At 37.9% G+C, this 26635-nt stretch overlaps 1 long non-coding RNA gene across 1 annotated transcript in view; it reads left to right on the top strand.

Annotated features, from left to right (window-relative positions):
* The first annotated feature begins 141 nt into the window (after positions 1–141).
* Positions 142–26635, top strand: part of LOC111174177 (uncharacterized) — a 420003-nt gene continuing 393509 nt past the window's right edge. The window contains exon 1 of the long non-coding RNA XR_002644391.3: positions 142–12032. This is a non-coding gene — a long non-coding RNA (uncharacterized LOC111174177). The remainder of the gene's footprint in view (positions 12033–26635) is intronic.

Here is a 26635-nt window from a genome sequence, read left to right as displayed (position 1 = left end):
AGAAGTTTGCCTGTGAGGGCGTCACCTCCCTCGACTCTCACTCTGCGTTCCTTGACTTTTTTTGGTCTGGCTCGGTTTTTGTTTCGAGCCAGGTGCACAACAGATAATACAAAACCTTGTAAGGTATGGACAAAGCTTTGGGAACACACAATGAAGTGCTTGAATTTTTCCTGTGAGCCCAGGGAGGGTTTTCGAGGCGAGGTCGTTTGTCCGTGTGTCTGAGGGTTTGGAAGCTAGCTGGCGCAGGGGCAGGGGCGCGCCCTAAGCTGAGGGGGTAAAGCACCCCCGGGTCTCCGAAGTCCTGGAACTTGTGGGGAAACTGGGGTGTGTGTGATGGGGTTTGCGTTCGGGGGCGGAATAGCCTGACTGGGCGTCGCAAGGCTGTGTGTCGAGTCCGCCGCGCGCTCCCAGACTGGAATCCCTGTTTCCTTTCGGCTTCCCCTGCTCTGAGGAAACCGATACCCGCCCCAAAAAGGATTCCGATAACGTCGAAATTGCTGAATCCAGTGGAATATTTTCAGCCTTCCCAAAGCTCGCTGACCCGATTGTTCTGCTGCTTCTATGTGAAACCGCCTCTCCTCTCAGCTTGTGGGCCCCTGTCCTGGGTGCGCTTGCCTTGCGCAGGCGGTCCTCACTCTCCTGTCCTTTTCGGGCCTGACTCTGAAATGGGGGCGGGTGTCACTCAGGTTTCTGCCCCGGGCCCCTTTCTCACCTTCTCTGGGTTCCTCAGTAATAGCATCCACTCCTTGGCTTCAGATACTATTACAAAGTATTAGGTCTTCATCTCCAGCCCAGCTGGAGATGGATATGCGGTTATGGTTTCTATTTTCTGTCTTATATGCACCTTAAGTTCAAAGTGACCTGAGTTGACTTTCTTTTACCCCTTTAAAATAATGTAGGAGAATAAGTTGTCCATGATCAACAGAGCTAACAAAGTAACACACCAAAGCATTTTCCTGAATTCTTTTCTCTCCCTAGAGTGTCATAGCTAAGAATTTCCTGGCCAAATCTTGTTGATTCTACTTTCATAATGTTTTTCATTTTCATTTCTTCTCACTCTCAGGATCTTGTTCCTTGCTTGAACTTTTTTTTTGCGGTACGCGGGCCTCTCACTGTTGTGGCCTCTCCCGTTGCGGAGCACAGGCTCCGGATGACGCAGGCTCAGCGGCCACGGCTCACGGGCCCAGCCGCTCCGCGGCACGTGGGATCTTCCCGGATCGGGGCACGAACCCGCGTCCCCTGCATCGGCAGGCGGACTCTCAACCACTGCGCCACCAGGGAAGCCCCTTGCTTGAACTCTTGAAGTGATATTTTTCAAATCTAACATTCTCCATACCCTCACATTCCCTTACTGCTGCTTCTACAATGATCTTTTGAGCATGCACGTCCAATTGCTGTATTCTGCTGCTTAAAACCCTGTGCTTGCTCCATGTTTCTCTCAAAGTCCACCTTCTATATTCTCGCTTATCAGTTCCTTGAAGATCCAGATCCTACCTGTTTCGTTAGTCTCTGTTTCAAAAGTCTTGTTCTATTTATGTTTTCTCAACAAGCCATGTTGCTTGGGCTTCTACCATCTTTGTTCATATTGTACTTGGGTCGCCAGTGCCTTTTCCCCATACTGGCTGTCCACTCAGCTCAAGTGTCCCCTTCTCTGTATCTTTACTGACCCTGTTTCCCATAGCATTGGTTACCCTTTTCTTTGTTGTCCCATTTTACTCTGTAAGTGGTTTGCATAGTTCCAGCAACTCTTTAGTATACTCATAGGCAAAGCTCTTCTATTGAAGTTGTAAAAATTATATATACATAGGAAGAGACAGAGAGATACAGAGAAAGAGACACGGAGAGGGAGATAGAAACATTTTGTTTTAACTTAAATACAGTTGCCCCTTGAACAACATGGGTTTGAACTGCCCAGGTCCACTTATATGTCGATTTTTTTCCAATAAATACCACAGTGCTACACAATTCACAGTTGACTGAATCCACAGATGCAGAACCATGGATATGGAGGGCCTCCTATAAAGTTATACATGGATTTTCAACTGTGCAGAGGGTCGGTTCCCCTACCCCTGTGTTGTTCAAGGGTCAACTGTAATTTTGGTACATTTATTTACAAGTCTTTTGATATAGGGCCAAGGTGATGGGGTTTTTTGGTTTTTTGGGTGTTTTTTGTTTGTTTGTTTTGTGGGTCTACCGATTAGAATTCCATGTCATGGTTACTTTGAGTTCCAGTTTGGGTGTCTCTAAAGTGGGGCAGGAACTAAAAGATACTGAAGCAATCAGAGTTCATAGTCTGTTTTTTTCCCCCCAGTCTTTTAAACTTTTCTTACAGTTACTTCAATAGCAAAACATTTTTTATTAGTGATTTGCCTTTTTGTCAAGTCTTTCCAGAGTATGTTACTTAGTTTTCTTGTGTGTCTGGGATCTCTTTACACTCATAGTTCATCATTATTCCCTCAGCTATTATAATAAATTGTATCTGGCATTTAACAGTGACTTAGTTTGGGCTGCTATAACAGAATACCATAGACTGGGTGGATTAAACAACAAACATTTATTTCTCACAGTTCTGGAAGCTGGAAGTCTGAGATCGGGGTGCCGGCCTAGCTGGCTTCTTAGTGAAGTCTCTATTCCTTGTTTGCAGATGGCTGCCTTCTCTTTGTATCCCTATGTGGAGAAACAGAAAGGGTTAGCTATCTTCCTCTCCTTATAAGGATACTAATCCCATCATGGGGTTGTACCTTCATGACATGAAAGGTCCCACCTCCAAACACCATCATATTACGGCTTCAACATCTGAACTTTATAGGGGGACACAAATATTTGTTCGGAAGCAAATAGGTTTGGGAATAGACACTTGCATCCGGCTTATGATGTGTATCCATGCATGTAAAAAAGTCACTTAATTTTGCACTGAAGTACGCATGTCTGATATAAAAACCCATTTTTGAGAGCAGCTTTAGAGGGAAGGAGATAGGAAATTGATTTTATGTAGAAAAGTACCAAGGAGTAAATGGTACATAGGGTCTGGAATCAGACATGTCTAAATTCATAGTTCTACTTGGCTGGTTTCTGACTATGGGCAACAGTAGGTAACATTCATTGAGTTATTACTATGTGCCAGGCACCATTTAAGAATTTTACATATACTAATTCATTTAATTTTCATAATAAGCTATTAATACTTGAAACCTTATTGAAATGGTTCATCAAGGGTCATTTTAGATTCAACTAAGTGTTCCGACTCACAGGACTCTCATAAGCCGCACGTGTCATTAGGTTCACTCAGAAGGTCACACCCTGCCAGCACAGAGGCTTCAGATGTTCTTTGGGAATAGTGCACACAGGCAGTTATCACACAGTAGGTTATTACACAGTAGGTTACAAAACTGCCTTGGAGTGTTCTTTGTCTTCCCAGAGGATGGCTCAAATGCAAGAGGAGATCCTTATTAATAGGGTGTGGGATCATCCTGAATTAGAAGCCTTAAACCCCATTGGAACCATATGCTTGAAGGTAGTCACCTAGTAAATAGTTTATCAGACATGGCTGTGTACTTGCTCTAACTTAGGAGATAATTACTTAGTTAATGCAACTGGCTATAGTATAATTGAGGGATGTAAGGAAGGTTTAGGTAAAGTGGAACTTCAACAGAAGGAAAGATTACTTGTAGCTGGGAAGATCAGAGAAAGCTTCATGGAGAAGGGGCTACTTGCCATAGGCCTTGAAGAATGAGTAGGATTTATGAGATTAGGAAAGGGCATTGCAGGCAGAAGGAGTAGCAGGAGTAAAGGAATAAAGGCATGTGTAGAGAAAAGAGTATTTTCATGTTGGATAGAGGTCAGGTTCATTTCATTTTTCAGGAATTGTAAACAATGTAGGAATTTTGCAGAAATCCAAAGAACATGCTGTCCTTTCATTTTAAGAAACATTTTTGAACACTGGGTACATGCACAGTGCTACATTTGCCAATTTGGGGAATGTACCATGAAGAAGACATAGTGTCCAAGGAGAGCTTCCAATCCAGTAAACAAATAACTATATACACCCAGAAATTAATAAGAACTATAAGAATGTTACGATGGAATTATATGAGTAGTGAGGAGAGCCACACTCGCTGCTTATTATGCTGTTTTTCTTTTTGACTCTTGGTAATATTGTTTGCCCTTTGGAAAAAGTGTTTTGAAGGATCCATTCTATTTTTTTTTTCTAAAGCTGTCAGTGATGGTGCTTCCAGAATAAGATATTCAGTTCATGTCCTGCCTTCAGTTTAATTTGTTTTTATCTTTCTGGCAAAGGATCCCCAAGTATTTTATATAAGTGTGATATTAAAATAATGAGAGGGTGTTTGCAGGCTGATATAACCAATCTTCAGAGTGCCAGGCAGTCAGTCTTTCATTTTTTCCAGGTCTAAAAACCTATCTTATTTCCTCCAGACACCTGTTCTTCACCTACTGGGAGCCCGAATCTTCAAAATTTGTTCTTAAAACCATTATAGCTACTTGGTGAAAAAAAATGTATCCGTGGACAGTAATGAGTTGCCCGAATTGACTTATAAATAAGGCTTGGACCTGATTATTATATTGATTATTCACATTTCTTTTGGCTTTTTCACTGGCAGGAAAGAAAATAATCTGGTCAATAATAAATTTAAAAATTAAAGAAAAAGCAATATAGTAAAACTCTAACATTTTATATATTCAATTATCTTTAGCTAAATTATAGAGTATGACCATATGACCTTCCTGTTTTTTAACAAGAATGGCCTTTAACTGACATGTTTTCCTTAGGCTTTTTTGGCCAGTGTTTTAATGAACTTTTGCATGATTTTGTATTCAGAAGCCATTCTTTCATTAAACCTTACTAGCATTATCTGAGCTTAATCTGGGATATACTTTACAGTCAGTGATGAAAGGTCTAAAGTTAGCAGAAATTATATATTTATTGGTGTTAATGATAGCATGAATAAAATAGTTTGGAACATCTTAGCTTCCTAATAATAACTATCACTACCCTATATTAACTAGGCCTAGGATAAGCACTAGATCCTCTCATCAAAGAAAATTGTGTAAATGACATCATTTTGAAGAGAATAAAACATAGTAGTTGATACTTTGGAGGGTTTCTGCCCAACTTGTTGAATATTTCATTTCTGAGAACATGCCACCCCTACACAGCCCATCTCTTGGGGTGAGCTCACTGCAGTCATATTTATATTACACAGCCCCTAAGCCTTGGCCCAGACTTTTGACCTCTGGATGCACACCTGATTCAAGCTAGACCAATCAGATCCACTTGATTAGTTGAGACCAAGAAACAGCTAAAACTATTTATAATTTGGGAGCCGAGAGGTAGCTTTATTCAGTATATTGATAAAGAAGCAGAGAAAAGTCAGTCTTCCAAGAGAAAAATAGAGCAGATGAGTAACAAGGAGAGAGGACTTTTTAGTTCTTGATGCCTGTTCATTTCTTGTTCCAGTCACTTTTTGATTCACACAACATATTCATATTCTTATAACAAATTCTGTCTTTGGATTTAGGTTAAGTCAGTGTTTTCTGCTACTTTAGTCAAAGAATTTTGACCAGTGAAAATGATGGCATTATTACAGGCATACTTAGGAGATATTGTGGGTTCATTTCCAGGCCACTGCAATAAACTATATCACAAGTGAGTCACACGAATTTTTTGGTTTTCCAGTGCATATAAAAGTTATGTTTACACTATACTGTAGTCTATTAAGTGTACAATAGCTTTATTTCTAAAAAATGTACATACCTTACTTTAAAAATACTTAACGGCTAAGAAATGCTAACCATTATTTGAGGCTTCAGTGACTTGTAATCTTTTTGCTGGTGGAAGGTCTTGCCCTGATGTTGATGGCTGGGATTCATCAGGGTGGTTGTGGTGGCTGTGGCAGTTTCTTAAAATAAGACAATGATAAAGTTTTCTGCATCGATTGACTCTTCCTTTCATGAACGATTTCTCTGTAGCATGTAATGATGTTTGATAGCATTTTGCTCACAGTAGAACTTCCTTCAAAATTGGAGTCAATCCTCTCACATCCTCCAACTGCTTTATCAACTAAGTTTATGTCATATTCTAAATCCTGTGTTGTCATTTCAAAAATCTTCACTGCATCTTCACCAGGAGTAGATTCCATCTCTTCCTTTCAAGAGACCGCTTTCTTTGCTCATCCATAAGAAGAAACTCCTCACCCTTTTAAAATTTTATCAGAAGAATGCAGGCACACCTTCAGGCTCCACTTCTAACTCTAGTTCTCTTGCTATTTCCCCTACATCTGTAGCTTCTTCCTCCCCTGAAGTCTTGAACCCCTCAAAGTCATCAGGAGAGTTGGAATCAACTTCTTGCAAACTCCTGTTAATGTTGATATTTTGCCCTTTTCCCGGGAATCAGGAATGTTCTTAATGGCATCTGGAATGGTGAATCCTTTAGAGAAGTTTTTCAGTTTATTTTGCCTGTATCCATCAGAGGAATCACTATTTATGGCAGCTATGCTTTACAGAACATATTTCTTAATAAGACTTGAAAGTCAAAATTACTCCTTGATCTGTGGGCTGCAGAATGGATGTTGTGTTGGCAGGAATGAGAACAACAATCTTGTGGTACATCTCCATCAGAGCTCTTGGGTGAGAAGGTGCATTGTCAATGAGCAGTAATATTTTAATAGGAATTTTATTTTCTGACCAGTAGGTCTCAACCTACTTAAAATATTCAGTAAACCATGGTGTAAACAGATGTGCTGTCATCCAGCCTTTGTTTTTCCATTTGTAGAGCACAGGCAGAGTGGTTTTAGCATATTTCTCAAGGGTTTTAGGATTTTTGGAATGGTAAATGAGTACTGGCTTCAACTTCAAGTCACCAGCTGCATTAGCCGCTAACAAGAGAGTCAGCCTATCTTTTGAAGCTTTGAAGCCAGGCGTTGACTTGTCCTCTCTAGCTATTGAAGTCCTAGATGGCAACTTCTTCCAATATGAGACTATTTTGTTTCCATTGAAAATGTATTGTTTAGTGTAGCCACCTGCAGTAATTATCTTAGCTAGATCTTCTGGATAACTTGCTGCAACTTCTTCATCAGCACTTGCTGCTTTGCCTTGAACTTTTATGTTATGGAGATGGCTTCTTTCCTTAGACGTCATCAGACTTTTCTTCTGCAGCTTCCTTACCTCTCTCACCCTTCATAGAATTGAAGAGATTAGGCTTTAACTTAAGGGAATGTCGTGGCTGGCCGGATCTTCTATCCAGACCAATCACACTTTTCCCAAATTAGCAATAAAGCTGTTTCACTTTCTTATCATTTGTGTTCACTGGAGTAGCACTTTTAATTTCCTTCTAGAACTTTTCTTTTGCATTAACATCTTAGCAAATTGTCTGGCGCAAAAGGCCTAGCTTATCTCATCTTTCTACATGCCTTCCTGACTAAACTTAATCATTTCTCGCTTTTGATTTAAAGTGAGAGATGTGTGACTCTTCATTTGAAAGCTTTGAGGTCATTGTAGCTTTATTAATTGGCCTAATTTCAATATTGTTCTATCTCAGGGAATAGGGAGGCCAGAGGGGAGGGAGAAAGGTGGAGGAATGTCCATTTAGGGGAGTAGTCAGAACACACACATTTAGCAGTTAAGTTCACTGTCTTATTTGGGTGTGTTTAATGGCATCCCCAAACAATTACAATAGTAACATCAAAGGTCACTGATCATAGATCACTGTAACAAATACAATAGCATTGAAAAAGTTTGAAATATTGTGAGAATTACCAAAATGTGACACAGAGACATGGTGTGAGCAAATGCTATTGGAAATATGGCGCCGATAGACTTGCTTGATGCAGGTTGCCACAAACCTTCAATTTTGTAAAAAACACAATATCTGTGAAGCTCGATGAAGCGAAGTGCAGTAAAATGAGGTATGCCTCTATTACCATTATTATTATTAGAAAGTTTGGGCTGTATAATCAGCTCCTATTGCTCTGTACAGAAGTTGATGTTATATGAATTTTTGTTCATTTAAAAAGTTGGTAAGCTGTGCTTTTTTAACACTTTGTCTTGCTGATGTGTCTTCACTAAAGAACGTCTCCTCAAAATAATGTGAATAAAAATTTACATCAAAAAGTAGTAAAAAATACGAAATTTCTGTCTAGTGGAAGGGATAATAATATAGCAATAATAGCTAGTAGTTATAGTACTACTATATGCCCAATATTGTAAAAAGACAGCAAAATAGAAAGTAAACTGGACAGAAAAAATGTCTTTTTAGTACCTAAGTTTTATGTCAAAGTATACCGCATGTGGATCATTTTGCAATAAGAGAAAATATGGCAATTGATTAAAATAAGTTGAGAGTTATATTTTACAAAATCATGATCCTGTGTTAGGTATGCTTTCCAAAGGATAGTAGTTTATGTTTTTGAGTTTGGACTGCTAGTAAATATATGTTTTCAGCAGAATAAAAAGCTTGCCTCTTGTCCGATGTTTTTATCATTGCATCGTGGTTTAATGAAATCCATAATTTCTCTCACTGATATGACAACAAAAAACATCAAGATATAATCACAATCAGAATGTTGTTAGTGTAAGTACTTTAGTTGTAAAGTAAATACCCAGGATTGATGATTATAGAATATTAACTCATAAAAGTATGCAATCAAATGGGGATTGTTTGATAATAGGTGTAGAGGTAAAAGAAGCCAATTATGTATTTATTTAACCTAAAATGTATCAGCAAGGAATAATTTCACTCACCAAAGACCTATGATCAAATTTGTTATCAGGTGTGTTCAACTGTTATTACCAAGGCTATGACAACAGACTTGCTCTATTTTCAACTTGATCTAGAAGGGCATAGCCTTTCAATGAGTTATGTTCACACATTTTTATTTTGACTTAGGAAGGAAGCTTTGCTTATTACCTATAAGGATACCACCTGTAGGCAGAACATCTTTTTCTTCTTTTTCTTTGCCATGCTGAGTGGGCTGCAGGATCTTAGTTGCCTGACCAGGGATCGAACCCGGGCCTTGGCAGTGAAAGCACCAAATCCTGACCACTGGACTGCCAGGGAATTCCCCATCATGTTTTTTTTTTTTAAAGCACTAGATGTTTCCTCTCCCCATTTATAATGAAGTACAGGGGTCAGCCTCTTCTACTTGTAGTTTTGAAAGGAAAGATGTATATCCTTTGAAGTTTAGTACCACAAATGTCCTGCTACAGAGAAATTTACCCAGAACATTTAAGCCCGGATCTACAAGGGTCTATAGGATAATTTCATCAGATACCCACAAGTATCATCTGAGATTAGAATTCTTAGAATTTCAGCTTCTGAATTTCAGCTTCTTGTAATTCCTCATTTCTTAACTTTCTAGACTCCTATTAGCATTTTTTTCTCTAGTATCTTCCCAGCTCCAATTCTGCTATTTGGAAGGAGAAAGGAAATGAATCCGAAGAACACAAAAACTAATGCAAAGAATTCCACTCAAGTGCCCAAGACTAACTTGGTTAAAGTATCTCTGGGGAAATGCTGATGATTCATACTTATTTTTAGATATTTCAGCCAAAATTTGGTGTGAAAAGAATCCTACAGAGTAAAAAACCTTTTTGTTTTCCATTTTCTCAGTAAGAGTTAGTGTGTTAAAGTCTACGTTGTTGCTATGAGTAGGTGGATCTTTGGGTATGAACTGAGGGGTACTATGGAGATTCTTTTTCTCTCCCCACACTCATAGTCCAGAAGGACCTTCCCCAGTGTCTGCTGTAATGCCTGAAACCTCCATCGTTAGAATTTTTCCCATTTGTGGTAAGCATTGCTTTCTCCTTGCAGTGCTCTTTTAGAACTCCAGTATTCCTGGGAGAGAAAAAAATGATAAACACATATATGTCTTATCATATTGCTTTCCTTCATGATAAGGAGATAACTTGGGAGGCCTGAGAACTTAGAGGAACTGTAGAGGAGGAGAAAAAATTTGCTAAACAGATCAAATGAACATTTATTGAGCTCTTACTACATTCTTTAGCAATGTTCAAAAATTTCTGTGATGATAAAAATGTTCTTTCCAGCCACATGTGATTATTGGTTACTGGAATATACCTAGTGTGACTGTAGAACAGATTTTAAAATTTTATTTAACTTTAATTAATTTAAATTTGATTTAAATAGCCACATGGGGCTTCCCTGGTGGTGCAGTGGTTAAGAATCTGCCTGCCAATGTAGGGGACACGGGTTTGAGCCCTGTTCCGGGAAGATCCCACATGCCGCGGAGCAACTAAGCCCCTGCGCCACGGCTACTGAGCCTGCGCTGTAGAGCCCGCGAGCCACAACTACTGAGCCCATGTGCCTAGAGCCCGTGCTCCACAGCAAGAGAAGCCACCGCAATGAGAAGCCCGCCCACCACAACAAACAGTAGCCCCCGCTTGCTGCAACTAGAGAAAGACTGCGCGCAGCAACGAAGTCCCAACAGAGCCAAAAATAAAAATAAATAAATTTAAATAGCCACACGTAGTTAGTGCCTGCTGTATTGGACAGCACATTTCTAGGCAATATACTAAATACTATATACATTTCTTATCTAATTTCAACTCCATGAAGTAGGCAATATTATCTCTGTTGTACAAGATTCAGGAATTGAAGTTCAGATACGTTAAGTAATTTTTTTCACATACCCCACATGTATGAGTGGTAGAGTGTGATTTGGGCCCAGGTCTGAAACTGCCTCTAAAGACAAAGTTTCTCACCATTTGTTTTGAAAAATCTTAGCCATATTCAGAAACTGCCTGTCTTCCAGCTGCTATGGAGGAAATAAAGGATTAGAAATAACGGGATTAAAAATATATATACAATTTTTATTTGAAAATATAGTAATTTACGTAAGTAAGGGCATTATTTAACTTGAGAGTTTTTTTTTGTTGGTGGTGGTTTCTTTTTTTTTTTAGGTCTGTGCCCTTGGGCTTTGTAAAAACAATAGATAATTAATTATTCTGCCTCAAAAGAAATCTTCATCTCATTGCTGGGTCTCCTAGTCCTAAAGCCTGACTACTGAGAACAGTCTCTTAGGCTACTGAGGTCTCTGCCTTGTGACAGTCAACTCCTATTACTGTGATTTTACTAATTTTGAGTTACCTGAGAGAGGGGGCTGAATAATAGAAATCAATTGCATATGTGATTCTGTCTCTGTCTTGGTACCAATCAAAGTGTAGAGAAAATCTCCAATTTATGAAGGGCCATAGAAGAGATTTCTGCTCTCTTTATCTTTTAGGCATTTTAAATAAGTAAATGGAGGCAACAAAATTCTCTATTCCTGTGCCACTGAGAAGAGGCAAAATAGGTGGCTGTTTGAATGGCAGAACCTTTCAGCTTAACAATAGAAGGCTAAAAGTTTATTTTTATGGGAGATCAAACTTTCTTTGTAATAGTAGGAGGGTTTTTTCTGTGTCATTCTAATTCTAATTCTAACACTGCCAGTTATATATTATAACTACACTATGTGGTTAATAAGTGACTGGTTATATCTTGCAGCTCTGAATTTCCTTCTCTAATTCTGATTATAGCTTTAATCCCCTCAGTTGGAAAGTCTCACCTTTCATTTAGCTGTTCCTTTGTTATTTATTTATTTATTTATTTGCGGTACGGGGGCCTCTCACTGTTGTGGCCTCTCCTGTTGCGGAGCATAGGCTCCGGACGCGCAGGCTCAGCCGCCATGGCTCACGGGCCTAGCTGCTCCGCGGCATATGGGATCTTCCTGGACTGGGGCACGAACCCGTGTCCCCTGCATAGGCAGGCGGACTCTCAACCACTGCGCCACCAAGGAAGCCCCCCTTGTAATTTTAATTTGCAGTGTTTTTTTAGTCAAATATTTTTTAAACCTATTTGCTTTAGTAAAGTTTTAGCTCTGGAAGATGATATTTTATATTCTGGAATTCACCCATGACCTCAGCTTAGAGGAACATTGAACATAATGTGCTTTTTTACAGAGCCTGAAAATTACAGAGTTGATGACAGGGGAAACCACTTCTCTCTGAAGATGAAATCTGTGAGTCTTCTCATCACCTCTTAGCAAATTAATTAAGTTTTCCTCAAAAGTGGGTTTTTTGTTTTTACTTGGTAAATTAAACAGGAAGTTCAGATTGTGTTTTCTAGACCCTAGATTTTGTAGGTATTTGTTGCTGGGACTTTTGTCTTAATGAAGTCTGGCAGTACCTCTTTAGGTGAGACAACTAATTTTACCTTTGCCCTGGCACTGAGTCCAGCCATCTGCTCTCTGTCTGTATTGGAACACAAAGAGAAAATACAAAGGGTAGCTGACTTGGTGGTGACAGCTGTTGGGAAAAAGAATCATTGTGTTTGACAGTGTCCTTTGGAAACAGACCAGGAGGTGAATCAAATACAGTGTATTGCTTCATCTTACAGATGCCTGCAGGCTAGTTGGAATTTTAATTTCTGACTCACCCACCTTATTTCTACTTCTGGAGGAAGTTCCTCCTGTCACACACTATGTCGTTGACGTGGTCTTGGATAAGGGTAGACCAACATCGCAGTAGATATTTCACTAAACAAAGTGCTTGCATCAGCCAGTGCCTTGTGGATGTGCTATTTGTTTCAGCCTCTGTGTATTTTTAAACCAGAAATGGACAGAATTTGTATATTCTAGGGCAAATGGTCATCTTAGTTTTATTACTAAGCCCATATTTTACTTTTTCCTCCATTAAAAAAAGTCTCTGTGTAGCTAAGTAAGGAAAAACTTATATTAGATGAATAAATTTACATTTGAGCAATTGGAATTTTATTCCAAACCATCTGGAGTAAATCATTTTCCAGTCTGTTTTTGCAACTAATTAGAGCAAAACCAAAAAATTGAAACAACTAATTAGTTGCAATTAATTTGTTGTTTCAATTTTTTGGTTTTGTTTTTTAGCAAGCAAATGAAGCTATAGCAGATCCTTAAACATAGTTATTGGAAGCAGCCTTATAGCTAAAGAAACACCATATTAGGATTGCAGTGAGGTAGGTAAAGAGGTATGAGGGTGACATCAACCTTAAAGGATAAGGACATTTCTTGTGTTCCTTTTTGGAAAGTGTCTGGAATTCATGATAATTTGGCTTTCAACTTTGTGCTTGGAAACTTAATTTTGTCTTTTCCCAAAGGAAAAGGCCAGTGAAACAGGAGCACAGGATCAATGAAAGATATGGTAAAAAGCTACTTTATTTTGTTCCCTTGGAGAAATTTAAAAAGCTTATTCGCTAAACATGAAACCAAGTTATCTATTATTCACAACAAATGTTTTCTGGAACAAAGTGAGGCATAAATTATATATTTTGCATTATGAAATAAACTAAAAGGAACAAGGAGAAAGGGAGGCACTTTAGACTGAATCAGAATGGGAGAGAAATGCAGAAGGAAACAAAGATCTGTATCTATATCTCTCTAGATCTATACTTATCTAGAAAATATATCTAGAATTTTTATCTAAATGAATATTACTAGAAATTTTCGAGATAAAATCTATCTATCAATTGATTTAGAGCAGGAAGAGGCAAAGAAAAAAAGTCTGGGTTATTTATAAGTAAAGAGCTTATGTTCCTGGTAATGATCTGTCCTATTGTTAACCTGGGACTACTATCAGTGTTAACATATCTTAAAATATTCCATTGAAATTCTTGATTTCATTTGTCATTTAACAACTGAGTATTTATTGAGGGATTTACTACTTGCAAGGCACTGTGATGGGGTATGGAGAATGATTCTAATATTTGGTTGGCACACACGATATGCCAGACACTAGACACAGCCTTTTATGTGGGTTATTTTGTTCAGTCTTTACAACAGTCTTGTTGAGGTAGGAGCTGTCCCACCTCTCCTCACTACATATTACAAATAGAGAAAATGAGGTGTGGAGAAGTTAAAGATGATTAAAAATATATTTTTTAAAGTAGCTTGATTTGTGGTGTTTCCTGATTTCTGTTGTATAAATGTACCTGCCATGACCAATTTCAAGCTACCAACAGTTTAACAAATGGCTTGCAAAATTTCTGAGTATTAAACTGTTGGTGAGAGCAGGTGTGAGCCGGTTTCAGTACACATTGTCTATATGTCCTCAAAATACTTACAGTGAGTATAAGACTAAGTAATGCCAGCTAGAAAATAAGAGGAACCAGATAAGGTGGCATGGAAGTTTAGAGCAGAGATGCATTTTCATTTAGCCATTTTCTTGTAATTGTAATTTGCAGTTAGAGATGATTCTATGATGTGGACATTTAAAAAAAATTAACATTGGTTTTATTCGTTAGAATTATTAAATTCAACCCAAAGTGCGTATCTATATAACATTATAAAAATCTGTCCTCTTGTTAAACGTTTGAAAATTCCTCAGTCTATCATATTTTACAACAGTTACTTGTTTTTAAACTACTCTATTTTCCAGCAAAGATCTAAAATATCATAAAATAACATTTTTAATATTTTGATATTAATTGCAATTTCATGTTTAAACCAAATGAAAATGATCTTCTTGTGTTGCATACAGAACAATTGCTTTCTGAATTTTCTCTCAAATATCCCTATGAAATCCCATACCATTCACATTCATATTTGTTCATTTAACAAATATTTATTCATTACATGAATGCTTATTAACTGCCTGCTGTGAGCATGCTGTGGTGCTAGGCCATAAGTTTGTATATTCACTGTCTCCAAATAAGGGTGAGAGATAGGCAAACAAAAATATTTAAGTCAGAAGTTGGTCAAAGTTATAATAAAAGTAATACCCAGAGTAAAATTACTTACAGGTAGTCTATAATTTGATGATAAATAAAATGTTTCATGAATAGTGGTGGGGACATTTCTTTCTTTCTTTATTTATTATTTATTAATTTTTATTGGAGTATGGTTTCTTTACAATGTTGTGTTAGCCTCCACTGCACCACAAAATGAATCGGCCATACACATACAGATATCCCCTCCCTTTTGGATTTCCCTCCCATTTAGGTTACCACAGTACATTAGGTAGAGTTCCCTGTGCTATACAGTATGTTCCAATGCTGGGGACATTTAAAATGCATTTTGAGTAATGGGTAGGATGTGAAGATGTGGAATTAGGGGCAGAAGAACTGAAGGCGGTAGGAAAGCATGAATAACCACTGTTCAGTGTTTTCTATCCTCTCATTCTTAAAATGTGCTTTTGGCTCTGAAAAAGCAATACCCTAACAGTCCACGAGGTGGTAGGATAACTCTATCCTTTTCTCCATTTAAATGCAAATGATAAAATACTCATTTTACTTAAGCCGGACAAGATTTTTTTCCTCTGTTGAAACTAAGAATTTGCAAATACTTGCAGGAATTGTGATGAAGAGTTTCAGAGAAATGCTTCCTTATGCTGTGATATGGTTAGATTCACATTTATATGCAATCTAAGAGAAATTCACATTCGACGTATAACTTCTCTAGGTACGGAATTCTAAGATGACTGAGTGAATAATTTTGACAAAGATATAAAATACTATGCAGAGGTACTAAACTTGGGAACATGTTTTATTTGTTTGAAAGCTAAGAATTAGGTTTCTAAGTTTCAGTGTGATTAAAAAACCAAAACCAACATAATTTAAATTTATTCACCTGGTTTGAATGGTTAGATGTGCCAGTCATTATGACATGTATGATTCGTGTATTTTGCTTATATCTGGGTCTCATTATATCTGGATCTGCCAATAGTTGCAAAAATGCAACTCAGTCAATTATAAGTACAAGTTTTAAAACATGTTGTTGTTTTTATCAATACAATTTACTTGATGTTAGAATCATTTCTAATAAGAAATATTCATTTGTAGCATTTGTTCATTTAGCTATTCAACACATGTTTATTGGGAACCTGTTGTATGTTGGCCATTGTGCTAGGTGCTATTAAATTAAATTAATTAAGTTTCATGTTTGGTTGCTTTATTTTTTGCGGTACGCGGGCCTCTCACTGTTGTGGCCTCTCCCGCTGCGGAGCACAGGCTCCGGATGCGCAGGCTCAGCAGCCATGCCTCACGGGCCCAGCCGCTCCGCGGCATGTGGGATCCTCCCGAACCGGGTCACGAATCCTTGTCCCCTGCATCGGCAGGCGGACTCTCAACCACTGCGCCACCAGGGAAGCCCCGAGTTGCTTTATTTTTTAAATTAACTTTAGTGTTTAGAACAGTTATAATTTTACAAAACAAAATGTGAAGATAGTACAGAGTTCCCATAAACCCCCATCCAGCTTCCCCTCTTATTAATACTTTACATTAGTAAGGTATGTTTGTTACAACTAATGGACCAATATTAACTAAAATACATATTGTATTCATATTTTCTACTAGAGAATGTTATTAAAAATGAACATCTGGGCACGAGGTGTGCTTCTTGCTTCTGGAGTGTTGTTGATGTTAGGCCCTCTCAGATGACAGAGCAAGAGAATATATGTATATATGAGTTAGTATACATACATACATGTGTGTATGTACATACATGAATTCATACTGATGTTTCCATTTCTAATCTAGTACCACATGGATCATTCATTCACATGTCTCCTTCCCTGCGTATCTTTATTTATTTATAAATTTATTTATTTATTTTTGGCTGCATTGGGTTTTCATTGCTGTGCATGGGCTTTTCTCTAGTTGTGGCGAGTGGGAGCTACTCTTTGTTGCGGTGCGCGGGCTTCTTATTGTGGTGGCTTCTCTTGTTGCAGAGCACGGACTCTAGGCGCATGGGCTTCAGTAGTTGTGGCTCCTGGGCTCTATAGAGTGCAGGTTCAGTAGTTGTGGTGCACGGGCTTAGTTGCTCCACGGCATGTGGGATCTTCCTGGACCAGGGCTTGAACCCGTGTCCCCTGCATTGGCAGGCGGATTTTCAACCATTGCGCCACCAGGGAAGCCCTATTGATTTACTTTTAATTGAAGTATAATTGACTTAGAATATTATATTAGTTTCAGGTGTACAGCGTAGTGGTTTGATATTTTTATACATTACAAAATGATTACCACAATAATTCTAGTTATCATCCATCACCACACAAAGTTATTACAATGTTATTGACTGTATTTCCTATGCTGTACATTACTTCCCCATGAGTTATTTACTTTATAGCTGGAAGTTTGTATCTCTTAATCTCCCTCACCTATTTTACTTATTGCCCCACTCTTTATCTCCACCTCTATCAACTGCCAGTTTGTTTTCTGTATCTATGGGTTTGTTTCTATTTTTTTATAGTTGTTTATTTATTTTGTTTTTTAGTTTCCACATATAAGAGAAATCATATGTTATCTGTATTTCCCCGTCTGACATATTTCAGTTGAGCATAATAATAACCTCTAGATTCATCCATATTTGTTGCAAATGGCAAGATCTCATTCTTTTTTATGGGTGAGTAATATTCCTCTGTGTGTGTGTGTGTGTGTGTGTGTGTGTGTGTACCACATCTTCTTTATTCATCTATTGATAGAGAGTTAGGTTGCTTCTGTATCTTGGCTATTGTAAATAATGCTGTAATGAACAGGGTGCATATATCTTTTTGAATTAATGCTTTTGTTTTCCTTGGAAAAATACCCAGAAGTGGAATTGCTAGTTCTTAGGGAAGTTCTGTTTTTAATTATTGAGGAACTTCTGTACTGTTTTCCATAGTAGCTGTACCAAATTCCATTCCTACCAACAGTGCATGAGGGTTCCATTTTCTCCACATCCTTGCCAACATGTGTTATTTGTTGTTGTTGCTGTTGTTGTTTTTTTTTTTCATAATAGCCATTCTGAGAGGTATGAACTGACATATTGTGTTTTTTGTTTGTTTGTTTGTTTGTTTTTGCTGTATGCGGGCCTCTCACTGCTGTGGCCTCTCCCGTCGTGGAGCACAGGCTCCAGACGTGTAGGCTCAGCGGCCATGGCTCACGGGCCCAGCCGCTCTGCGGCATGTGGGATCCTCCTGGACCGGGGCACGAACCCATGTCCCCTGCATCGGCAGGCGGACTCTCAACCACTGCGCCTCCAGGGAAGACCACATATTATGGTTTTGATTTGCATTTCCTTGTTGATTAGTGGTGTTGAGCATCTTCTCAAGTGTCTCTTGGCCACCTCTCTGTCTTCTTTGGAGAAATGCCTATTCAGGACCTCTGCCTTTTTTAAAATCAAGTTGTTTGTTTGTTTTTTTTTAAACATCCTTGCTTTCCTTTTTAAAAAAAATTTATTTATTTATTTATTTATTTTTGGCTGTGTTGGGTCTTTGTTTCTGTTTGTGGGCTTTCTCTAGTTGCGGCGAGCGGGGGCCACTCTTCATCGCGGTGTGGGCCTCTCACTGTTGCGGCCTCTCTTGTTGTGGAGGACAAGCTCCAGACGCGCAGGCTCAGTAGTTGTGGCTCACGGGCCTAGTTGCTCCATGGCACATGGGATCTTCCCAGACCAGGGCTCGAACCCGTGTCCCCTGCATTGGCAGGCAGATTCTCAACCATTGCGCCACCAGGGAAGCCCAAGTTGTTTGTTTTTTTGATGTTGAGTTGTATGAGTTCTTTTTACATTTTGGTTATTGACACCTTATCGGATATATTGCAAATACCTTCTCCCATTCAGTAGGCTGGCTCTTCATTTTATTGACTGTTTCGTTTGCTGTGCAAAAGCTTTTTTGTTTGATGTAGTCCCATTGTTTATTTTTCCTTTTGTTTTCCTTGCCTAGGAGACAGATCCAAAAAAAATATTGCTAAGACTGATGTCAAAGATCATACTGCCTATGTATTCTTCCAAAAGTTTTATGGTTTCAGGTCTTACATTTAAGTCTTTAATCCATTTTGAATTTATTTTTGTATGTGGTGTGAGAGAGTAGCCTGGTTTGATTCTTTCACTTGTAGATGTCTAGTTTTCTTGACACCATTTATTGAAGAGGCTGCCTTTTTCCCATTGTATATTCTTGCCTCCTTTGTTGTAGATTAATTGCCCAGAAAGTGTGGGTTCATTTCTGGGCTCTCTATTCTGTTCCATTAATCTATGTGTCTGTTTTTGTGTCAGTATCATATTGTTTTGATTACTGTAGCTTTGTAGTATAGTTTGAAATCAGGGAATGTGTTGCCTCTAGCTTTGTTCTTTCTCAAGATTGTTTTGGCTACTCATGGTCTTTTGTGGTTCCATAAAAATTTTAGAATTATTTTTTCTAGTTCTGTGAAAAATGTCATTGGTATTTTCATAGGGAATGCCCTGAATGTATAGATTGCCTTGGGTAGTATGGTCATTCTAACAATATTAATTCTTCCAGTCCATGAACACAGTATATCTTTCCCCCTGTTTGTGTAGCCTTCCATATTTTTCATCAGTATCTTGTAGTTTTCTGAGTATAGGTCTTTTACCTCCTTAGATAGATTTATTCCTAGGTATTTTATTCTTTTTGGTGCAGTTGTAAATGGGATTGTTTTCTTAAGTTCTCTTTCTGATAGTTAATTGTTAGCATATAGAAACACAACAGATTTCTGTATATTAATTTTTGTATCCTGCAAGTTTTTGAATTCATATGTTCTAATAGTTTTTTGGTGATGTCTTTAGAATTATATATATATATATATATATATATATATATAGTATATAGTGTCAGGTCATCTGCAAAAAGTGACAGTTTTACTTCTTTTTTTCCAATTTAGGTTTCTTTTATTCCTTTTTCTTGTCTGATTGCTGTGGCTAGAACTTCCACTATGTTGAATAAAAGTGGTGAGAGTGGGCATCCTTGTCTTGTTCCTAATCTTAAAAGAAATTCTTTTATCTTTTCACCATTGATTATGGTGTTGGAAGCGGACTTGTCATATATGGCCTTTATTATGTTGAGGTATGTTCCCTCTATACACACTTTGTTGAGAGGTTTTATCATAAATGGATGTTGAATTTTGTCACTTTTTCTCCATTTATTGAAATGATTATGTGATTTTTATTCTTCAGTTTGTTAATATGGTGTATCACATTGATTGATTTGCAGATAATAAACCATACTTGCATCCTCCCTGGGATAAACCCCACTTGGTCATGGTGAATGATTCTTTTAATTTATTGTTGAATTTGGTTTACTAATCTTTTGTTGAGAATTTTTGCATGTACATTCATCAGTGATAATGTCCTGTAATTTTCTTTTTCTGTGGTGTCTTTGTATGGTTTTGGTATCAAGGTGATGCTGTTAAGTTTGGAGGCATTCCTTCCTCTAATTTTTTAGAATAGTTTGGGAATAATAGGTGTTAACTATTCTTTAGGCGTTTAGTAGAATTAATCTCTGAAGCTGACTTGACCTGGTCTTTTGTTTTTTGGTAGTTTTAAAAAATTACTTATTCAATTTCATTACTGGTAGTTGGTCTGTTGTATTTTCTATTTATTCCCGATTCAGTCTAGGAAGATTGTGTATTTCTAGGAATTTATCCATTTCTTTTAGGTTGTCCAATTTGTTGGCACATTATTATTCATAGTAATCTCTTATGACTCTTTGTATTTCTGTGGTGATGTTTGTAACTTCTTGTCTTTCCTTTGTGATTTGTTTATTTAGACCTTCTCTCTTCTTTTCTTGATGAGTCTGGCTAAAGATTTATCCATTTTGTTTATGTTTTTGAAGAATCAGCTCTTAGGTTCATTGATCTTTTCTATTGTTTTTTAGTGTCTATTTCATTTATTTCCTCACTGATCTCTATTATTTCCTTCCTTCTATTAACTTTAAGTTTTGTTTGTTCTTCTTTTCCTAGTTTCTTTAGGTGTAAGGTTAGATTGTTTATTTGAGATTTTTCTTATTTCCTGATTGGTATGCTTGTATCACTATGAACTTCCCTCTTAGAACTGCTTTTGTTGCATCACACAGATTTTGGAACATTGTGTTTCTATTTTTAGTTGTCTCCAGGTATTTTTTGATTTCATCTTTGATTTCTTCAGTGATCAATTGGTAGTTTAGTAGCATATTCTTTAGCCTCTACCTGTTTGTGGTTTTCTGCAGTACTTTTCCTTATAGTTGATTCCCAGTCTTATACCACTGTGGATGGAAAGGATGCTTGAAATGATTTCAATCTTAAACTTATTGAGACTTGTGGTGGTCTAGCATGGGATCTATCCTGGAGAATGTTCCATGTGCACTTGAAAATAATGTGTATTCTGCTATTTTTCAATGGAATGTTCTATATATACATCTATTAAGTCTATGTGGTATGATGTGTTTTTAAGGCCAGTGTTTCCTTATTGATATCCTGTCTGGATGATCTGTTCATTGATGTATTTTCATTATTAAAGTCCTTTACTATTATTTTCTTCCTGTCAATTTCTCCCTTTATGTTTTTGCTTTATGTATTTTGGTGCTTATATGTTGGGAGCATAGATATTTACAGTTCTTACATCTTCCTGTTGGACTGATCCCTTGATCATTATGTAACATCCTTCTTTGACTCTTGTTATAGTCTTTGTTTTAAAGTGTTTTGCCTTTTATCAGTATTGCTACCCCAGCTTTCTTTCCATTTTCATGGAATACCTTTTTCCATTCCCTCACTTTCAGTCTGTGTGTGTCTTTACCTCTGAAGCGAGTCTCTTGTAGGCAGCATATAGATGGGTCTTGTTATTGTTGTTTTTATTGTTTTGGGTTTTTTTGGGTCCATTCAGCCACTCCATGTCTTTTGCTTGGAGCATTTAGTCCATTTATGTTTAAAGTAATTATTGATAGGTATGTACTTATTGCCATTTTAATTGTTTTCAGGTTTTTTTGTAGTTCTTTTGTTGTTGTTGTTCTGTTCTTCTTTTGCTTTTTCCCCTTTACATTTGATGACTATTTTGTGTTATATTTGAATTCTCTTCTCTTTTTTGTGTGAATGCATTTATTATAGATTTTTGTTTGTGGTTACCATGAGGTTCATATATAACAACATTTATAAATGTATTTGAGGGACTTCCCTGGTGGTGCAGTACTTAAGAATCCACCTGCCAGTGCAGGGGACACGGGTTTCAGTCCTGGTCTGGAAAGATCCCACATGCTGTGGAGCAACTAAGTCTGTGTGCCACAACTACTGAGCCTGCGCTCTAGAGCCTGCAAGCGACAACTACTGAAGCCCACGTGCCTAGAGCCTGTGCTCCACAATAAGAGAAGCCACCACAGTGAGAAGCCAATGCACCGCAACAAAGAGTAGCCTCTGCTCACCACAGCTAGAGAAAGCCCATGCACAGCAACGAAGACCCAACACAGCCAAAATAAACAAACAAACAAATAAAATTTAAAAACAGTAAAAAAATATATATATATGTGATTATTTTAAGTCATTGATTTCCTAAGTTCAGACACATTCTAACAACCCTGCATTTTACTCTCCAACCATGTTATTGTTTTTACATCTTTTTTGTTTGCGTATCCCTTAACTACTGATTGTGGATATAGATGATTATACTACTTTTGTCTTCCTACTAGTTTTATAAGTGGTGGATTTACTGTCTTTACTGTATATTTACATTTATCAGTGAGATTTTTCCTTTCATAATTGTCATATTTGTAGTTGTGGTCATTTTTTTTTCCTCTTATAGAAGTCCCTTTAACATTTCTTGTAAAGCTGATTAGTGGTGCTAATCTCTTTCAGCTTTTGTTTGTCTATAAAACTCTTTATTTCCCCTTCAAATCTGAGTGATAGCCCTGCCAGGCAGATTATTCTTAGTTGTAGGTTTTCCCTTGCATCACTTTGAATATATCATGCTACTCTCTCTGGCTTGCAGTTTCTGCTGAGAGGTCAGCTGATACTTTTGGGGAGTTTCCTTATACACGGCTAGTTGCTTTTCTCTTATTGCTTTTAAGATTCTCTATTTATCTTTAATTTTTACATTTAAATATATTGTGTCTTTGTGTGGACTTCTTTGGGTTCATCTTGTTTGTGACTTTTGTGCTTCCTGGACCTAGGTGTCTGTTTCCTTTTGCAGGTTGGGGATATTTTCATCTATTATTTATTTAAATGAGTTCTCTGCCCATCCCCCACCTTATCCGTCTGGGACCCCTAAGATGCAAATCCTTGATGTTGTCCTAGAGGTCTCTTAAACTGTCCTCACTTTTAAAAATTCTTTTTTCTGTTCAGCCTGGGTGATTTCCACTATTCTGTCTTCCAGTTTGCTGATCCATTCTTCTCTATCATCTAATCTACTCTTGATTTCTTCTAGTGTATTTTTCATTTAGTTATTTTATTCTTCACCTGTGCTTGATTTTTAAAAATATTTTCTAACACTTTGTTGAGCTTCTCACTGTGTTCATACATTCTTCTCCTGGTTTGTTGAGCATCTTTCTGATGATTACCTTGAACTCTTTATTGGGTAAATTGCTTATCTCCACTTTGCTTTGTTCTTCTGGGGTTTTGTTTTTTTCCTGTTTGGAACATATTTCTTTGACTCCTCACTTTGCCTGTTTCTTTTTGTTTATTTCTCTATATTAGGTAGGTTGTTTATTTTCCCAATCTTGAAGTGGCCTTATGTAGAGTTCCTGTGGAGCTTAGTAGCACACTCCCCTCTAGCCACCAGAGCTATATGCTCTAGGAGTGTCCCCGATGCTGGCTGCATGGGCCCTTCTGTTGTGGGACTGATTACTGTGTCTGCACTGGTAGGCAGTGCTGGCTCCCTGCTCAGTTGGCTGCCAGGTTCTCCCTTGTATGGTGACTGCTGGCTTGCAGATGGGTAGGGCTGGGTCCCAGGTTGGCTGACTCTGGTGCCTAAGGATCCAAGGCTAGTGCTGGCCCACTGTTGGCCAAGGCTGGATCCTGGGGTAGCTTGGCTGCAAGCCTTGGGAGATGGGCAGTGCTAGGTGCTATTTTAAATGGTCATTTATTGCACATTGTGCTCTAGCTAGAAACTTTACAACTAGACATTTACCTTGTATGGATGATAGCACCAAAGAAGATGGGTTTAAGTTAAGAGAGATGGTAGTTGCAGTCTATAATAGTGTAGGAAGTACTGGAATGAATGATGGAAAGTGGGTATATGTGGGAGGGTGGTACTTCCCAGGAAATCTTCAAGAACAGGTGAGGCGTAATTAAGGCCTATACTTGCATGAAGCCATGTATTTAAGCCCTGTATCTTAGGTTCCTTCCAGTTTTATTTCAAGTTTCTAGATGTTGGAGCAGTAATGCGAGAATATTCCCTTAACACGTCATCTGTGAATGACCAATGTACACCAAAGTGGCCGAATATGCTCCTTGTTCTCATAGATCATTTCCTCAGTTTCATAGGATAGGCCTGACGATTTAATTAGGCAGGAAATGTGGGGCATGTTTTGGGAACTGGAAACTGCTTTTTAAATTCTAAGAGGGGAAGGAGAGCTGTAGATTCCTGACCCCCATCCCCAGGTCAGAGTGTCCTGGCCTCCAGCTGCTCTTTTACCACCAGTCTGAGTTTTACAGGCTTCCTTTATGTCACTATCCTCCTCCCCATCTGCACCTCAACTCCCAGTTGTTGTTTTTCATCTAGTTCAGTTCTGGCTTCACTGGGATAAGGTTAAAATAGCCCTCCCTCTGAATGTGATGTTATTACAGCCCACCGGGAGAAAGTTATGCTGCATACTTTTTCTGCTACAGAGCTGAATAGCAATGAATATTGGGATAGCACTGGTAGGAAGAACAAAAAGCATTCTATGGGCCTGAGGTTCTTCTTGATTCTCATAGATAAATACTAAATTAAAAAGGAGTAAAGTAAAGGGAGATTTGCAAAGTTCCAAAACCATTCTTATTGGTTAAATTTAAACTTAAATTTTTTTTACAGATAGAAGGCTGCGTAACTTCTAGTTTTTGAATGAGATGATTATATTGTAGCACTAAGCTAGGTTAGAAGGACTAACTAGATGCTAACCCTACAGGAATAGCTCACTGTTTTGGGATGGAGGCCAATCATAGTTGAGTTAACCTTTGAACAACATAGTTTTTGAATAGCACAAATCCACTCATCTGCAGATTTTTTTCAGTAAATATGTACTACAGTACTACATGATCCAATTTGTGGTTGTGTGACTCCATGGGTGTGGAACTGTGGATACAGAGGACAGACTCTACAGTTATATGTGGATTTTCAACTGCATGGGGGTGGGTGGTTGGTGCTCCTAACAAGCTCATTGTTCAAGGGTCAACTGTAATTCTTTCAGAATCCTTCCCAAAAGTTTTAGAGTGTTTATTTTTTAAGTGGAAAAACATACAGAGCAATAATTTCTGCTTCTTAATTCTTTACCTGAAGCCAATGATATTTTTGTGCTACGCCAAGAGGGAAATTCTGTCTATACAGAGTTTCTCTGCTTGTCAGTACTATTTGCGTACTGCTCAGATATATTTGCTGAGATTAGGAAACTGGCATTTATGCATCAATGATGAAGCAATTAAGAACCTGGTTATATCATTGGACGTAATAACCCCAGCTTTCCTGGGGGTTTTCTGATGAAGTCGTTCTAAATGGTCACAAACCTGTATTGAAAATAGCAGGTGCCTGAACTCTTAGGGGTCATTATTTTGCTTTTATACAGAATCATCTTTAAATTTTTCATGCCATCGTAGAGTTGGGAAAGGGAGCTCAGAAGATGAGGAGAAAAGAAAGCATGTACGTCAGAGCAGCACTGTGAATTATCCAAATCCATGAATTATCAGAAAGACTTCCAAAATCATCCTATTTTCCTATACTGGATGATTTGCTAATTTACTTTAAGCTCTGCTTAGTTGATAATAATGGAATTTTCTAACCACAAGCAGCTGGCTAATGCAGAACTAACCAAGGTGACAAGGAAAAGCACTCTATGTTTTAAATCTATTGTTCCCAAAATGCACTGAGGCACCTTGGAGAGCCTAAGGGGAGCTCACAGGGGTACTGCAGGTTATTTTAAATATTCCAGGGGAACATAGTATACTCAACATCTGTGCAAATTATTAGCTCTACGGTAGTTCAGTTTCAACCTTAGATCCTGCTATATTCCTTTTGATTAGGTCATATCTTTGTGAAGTTGGGTTTTGGTGATTACTGTGATAAAAAGCAAGTACCAGTGACAATCAACAGGAAGTTAGAGTGAGTTTTCAACCTGATTCTAAGGTTTGAGGAGTTGTGTAGTGACCAGGAGGCACACACATCTCATTAGTAAGTAACGGTCCTTAAGAAGAAAATTTTAAAAAATTCAATTTATGTGAATTACCCTTCCAAATGGCTATTAAGTTGTCAGGACATAAATAATTGTTTGGACCTAACAGAATTCATATCTTCTCCTGGCTTAGGGATGTCATGAAAAAATTAGTCAGGCACAAAGATTACCATGATCCAAAAAAGTTTGGCAACCTATAGGTTAAATGATTTTTTAAAATTGGTTTTGGTTTTCTTTTTTCTTCTTAAAAGCTTTTGTACTTTTCCCCCATCATTTTGTCTAAATGTACAAATGTAATCGTATACCTATTTTTTAAGGTATTTTTTGTTTCTGCTAGCTTTCCTCTACCTCCCCACTTCCCTACCAGGTAGGAACCTGATATATGTCATTAGCAACCTAGTGTATATCTTTCTATATCTGTCAAGGACATGCTTCTATAAGACATATATACATATTTTTTTAAATATACAAGGCTGGTAGGTGTTACTATTTTATGAAAATGGGAGAATGTTAGTTATGAAAGGCGAATATTATGAAAATAATTTTAACCTTGCAGACC

This window comes from Delphinapterus leucas, chromosome 10 (assembly GCF_059928025.1).
Source record: "Delphinapterus leucas isolate spDelLeu-1000000601 "Yukka" chromosome 10, BTC_Dleu_Yukka2, whole genome shotgun sequence".
In the NCBI taxonomy this organism is placed as follows: domain Eukaryota; kingdom Metazoa; phylum Chordata; class Mammalia; order Artiodactyla; family Monodontidae; genus Delphinapterus; species Delphinapterus leucas.
Note: the sequence above shows the minus strand (reverse complement) of the source record. Positions and strands in the feature narration are given on the sequence as shown.